Genomic DNA, 2,742 nt, shown 5'->3' on the forward strand with positions numbered 1-2,742 from the left:
AATCCCTGGACCCATCAGCTGTCAAAAAAAGGGGGGGTGTATAAAAGGGGGGATAATTAGGTAGTTAGGAAGATTAAAGGATTTAACAGATGTGACATACTTGGAACAATGCCTGGCATGTAGTAACTGCTCAATAAAAGTAAGCTGTTATTATTGCCTGACACTCTATGCAAGAATTTTTTTTTTTTTTTTTTTTTTTTTGGTGGCTGGACAGTACAGAGATCCAAACCCATGACCTTGGTGTTACAGTCTGTGCAAGAAATTTTGAAAGATAGGTAACCTAGCAGCTATAGAAATTTTATTACTAAAACTGCCTAGTAAGGACCGGCCCATGGCTCACTTGGGAGAGTGTGGTGCTGACAACACCAAGTCAAGGGTTAAGATCCCCTTACCGGTCATCTTTTAAGAAAAATAAAAGTAATAAAACTGCCTATTCGGACAAGTCCTGGATTGGCAGTAGCCTTCCTCACCTCTGTAAGAACCATTCTGTAGCCCTGGAGCAAGATACCCATCTCACATCACCACAAAAGAGAAACCAGGGAGCAAACGGGGCATCAGTGGATTCTGTTTCTCAAAAAGGATCTTATGCCAACTACTCATTTCCAGACTTTCTGACCCAGGAGTAAGGAAACTTTTTTGTGTATGATGAATAAAGAGGTAAGAAAAGGGGACCATTTAGGACTGGGAGGGAAAAAAAGGTCAGATAAAAGGCAATGTAGACGTGTCCATAACGTCCCCTGTACTTTCACAGGGTGCTAAAGGAGAAGGAACCACTAGGTGGCAGCATATGAGCAGGTGAACCAAAGAACCAATTGCCTCCCGTTTTAGGAACCCTTGCACCAATCCCAACCCTTGACAATGGGCATTGTGCCAAAGTATTTAACAGAGGGAGATAATACAAACCCCTCTGTGCCCCACCCATCCTTCCCTGGAGAAGCCCCAGGGACCTAAGTCTGGAAGGCAGTTTGACTAAGAGGGGAGAATACCATTATGCCACTGCTCAGTGACTGACAAGACACCAGAAAAGGGGATACCAGAAGAGGAAGAGCAGGTATCTCGGGCAGGGTGAGAAGGAGGTTGAAAAAGAAACAAGATCAAGGTACTTCTTAACTCCCTGCACAGTTCAACACTCTCTAAATAGCATGGTCATTGGTTTCCAGCATTTAAAACAAAATCCCTTAGTGCAATGGTCTCTTCTATACCTGTTGACCATTTGCCCAACTGCAAAGGTCTGTCAGCTCCCTAGGATAGGCACCACACTCAGACTTCTGGCCCTTCTAGCTGTAAAACTTAGTGGGAAAAGAAATTAGATTGGCCCTAAAAGATATAAATAAATGGACTGATTGGAAATCTGGTCCATAGCTGTTCTGGCTATTTCTGACTTGCTATATACAAGAAAAGATACGGCAAATTTGATCAGTTGATGATACTATCTACAGGCTGAAGGGCATTCTCTGTTAGGGGAAAGTTTTAAGAGAGATCTTTTGGAAGAAGCAGATTCCTATAGACTGTTGGGAACTAAACCTCACCCAGCAAAACTGCTCCCCACTCAGTTTGACAGTCACCATCTTAGCCAACAGCCTCAGATGGCAACTGGCTAATCAGATTACTGCTGCTCCGTTTGACACCACTAACCAAATCCCCACCTCACTGCCTGCCACTAACTGGATAACTGGGGCATTAGACCACTTAACTAACCACATTATGTGTAGGATGGCTTTTTAATTGCCACCAATTGTTCTGGCAAGTGAAACAGGAGAGCGGTAGAGGTAAAAGGCTTTTTTCCTTCCTTGATTTTAGGTAAAGGAGGGAAAATACGAAAGCTAAGATGCTAAATTTAAGAAGAAAATGTACTGTTCCTTTTACAGATAAATAATCATTTACACAGAATTACTGACACCACCGGATAATCTAACCTGGGGCTAGTACAGTTTGGCCTGCATTGTCCAAGCTGACATCTGAAAATACTAAATGCTCTGAAAGCAGTCTTTCAGCTACATTTCATTAAAAATGTTTTTTCAAGTATATTTTCTCTGTCATCCATACAGTAAAATAGCACAGACATTGTTTTGCAATTACCTCAATATTAAACTTTCCCATATGATGGCATGTTATATCTCTTAAAAATCTGTATGTAACTCAAAACCAACTACGTCTTTCCCTCTGGTGAATAAAAATGGGAAAGAGAAGAGAATTCCTATCGTCTCATTCCTGAAACCCAGGTTGATTCCATTTTCAATGAGAGTAATGCCAGAGGTGGGGCCAACCTCCTGTTTGTTTGACCAGGTGCATTCAGGGGGGTTATGGCCATAGATGCTTGAGACAGATACTTTATCTAACCATAATATATAAGGAATAGTCTCGATCCCAAGTTACCATTAACTTTTTCTTTTAGTATGTTAGCTTCCCTAATTGCATCACGTGATGTGTAACCAGTTAGTCTTTGCAAGCGACAAAACTGAAGATCTAAAAGGTTGTGACTACTTGGTCAAAATCACACAAAATCTGCTGTGGAAATTGTCCATCAGCTGCTTTGCTTATTGACTCACTCAAATTCTACTGCAGTTAGACACCTCCAGTGAGACATTTTCAAAATCCACATTTCACGCCAGTCCCTGGCATCACAATAAAACCACAGAGTCCATGCAAAGCTCAAGATAGCGCACATGTGGGAGGAGGGAGCTCCCGCCTTTAAAAACCAGTCGGGGGGGGCCGGCCCGTGGCTCACTCGGCAGAGGGCAG

The sequence above is a fragment of the Galeopterus variegatus genome, unplaced genomic scaffold, assembly GCF_000696425.1.
Source record: "Galeopterus variegatus unplaced genomic scaffold, G_variegatus-3.0.2 Scaffold7295, whole genome shotgun sequence".
NCBI lineage: Eukaryota > Metazoa > Chordata > Mammalia > Dermoptera > Cynocephalidae > Galeopterus > Galeopterus variegatus.